Below are 1,667 nucleotides of genomic sequence, written 5' to 3'. Positions count from 1 at the left end.
GAGAGACAGAGATATAGCAGCATTTTATCATTATTATTTTATTTTATTTAAAGAGTCACAGTGTGTTTATTTATAATACTCTTTTAATATCTCTATTTATAATTTAGTATATCGCTTCGCAAATTTCTCGATATTAATCCTGAGATGTAATTTTCCCATCAAATTAATGTCAACTTTCTTAGGCTTATTTGTAGAATATTCTATAGTTATAGAACATCGCCATTTCTTTTATTGATGATCTTTGATCAACTGTGATTTGAGATATTTTTAATAAAAATTTGCTTGGCGAAAGCGCCGTTCTTTTCGCAAACTATTAACATCCTACGTTTAACTATTTTTATTTATTTAAATTTTATATTGTGATAACAAACTCGAAATTATTTAAAGAATAATCTGCTATCGCATATTTTTATGACGTTTAGTAATGAATTTGTTTCGAGATATAAATGTTTTCAGCAAAGAAGTATATATCATTATCTAAATTTATTGTCATTATCTATATTATACAATACGAGGAAATCTGATAATAATCGACAGACTGTTTTTAGCGACAAGTGGGCGCCGTATTAAAGATCTAATATAATCCGAAGACGAATGCGGGACAACATAATACACAAGTTTCATTACGTATGACGTCACTACTCATTGTGACAAATAATGACTTCTATTGCCATTTTTGTTAAGAAGGATCGATTTCCAATTTTATAAGAGTAAATTCATTAACTCTCTTTCGATGGATTTGATATTTTAACGCGATAATTCCCCATAGAGAAAATTCCTTTTTCGAGCATCGCGAATACAATTAAAAATCTCATAATTATTAAAAAGAAAAAGTAGTTAAGCTCGGATACACTTTATATACGTACGAAAGTCAATAGCCGAGGGTTTCGAATGAATACGCGGCTGGCTCGCGTTGCGCACCCGGACGTAACCTCGTGGCATTTCTCGCTGTGCACTCTCGTATACTTTGAGCACCATGACATAGATACTCGCCGAAGGGCGCGCTTGGCGATGCACTCGTTGGAAATACGCGCGATGCATGCGAGAGGCATGAAAACATTTTTCACGTTTACTGACCTTTGAGCTCGCGGTACATTTTGGGGGTCAAAGTGTGACATTGTGAAACATCGGGTTTTCACAGCGTTAGAATACAAAGGGAGAAGCGATGTTACTTATTATTCCGGATTATATTTATCAAAGATATACGATAATTAATATGCAATTTGTATATTTGGACACATATTTATTTAATTACATTTTTTTCCGAGCATTTTTATATAGAAATAAATATAACAGTTTAGAGAAAAATTTATGTATTGTTTTTAAAATTTTTATTACTGTCAAAGATTATGATACAAATAAAACAATCAAAGTCAAAGATTATAATACAAATTATTATATGGACTGTTTAAATAAATTAAAAACTTTATAAGAAAGATTGTATGCGCAGAAAGTGAAAATTTTGGATAAATTTACTATAAAGTTTATTCATTCGAAGAAATAATACAGAAAAAAATATTTTTCTCATATTTTTTAAAATCATATATATATAAGTATGACATATAAAATCCTTACAACTAAAAGATATATTCCATTGACATTTTGTTATCAAAAGATCTATATTAATCAAACTCATAAAAATGATATAATGTTTACAATTATTTTGA

The 1,667-nt window shown here is 29.3% G+C and overlaps 1 protein-coding gene across 2 annotated transcripts in view; it reads left to right on the top strand.

Moving 5' to 3' along the window:
* Nucleotides 1-1,667, top strand: part of LOC115235642 (terminal nucleotidyltransferase 5C) — a 136,217-nt gene that overhangs the window by 126,238 nt on the left and 8,312 nt on the right. The window lies entirely within an intron of this gene.

The sequence above is a fragment of the Formica exsecta genome, unplaced genomic scaffold, assembly GCF_003651465.1.
Source record: "Formica exsecta isolate Colony F162 unplaced genomic scaffold, ASM365146v1 scaffold229, whole genome shotgun sequence".
NCBI classification, from domain to species: Eukaryota; Metazoa; Arthropoda; class Insecta; order Hymenoptera; family Formicidae; genus Formica; species Formica exsecta.
Note: the sequence above shows the minus strand (reverse complement) of the source record. Positions and strands in the feature narration are given on the sequence as shown.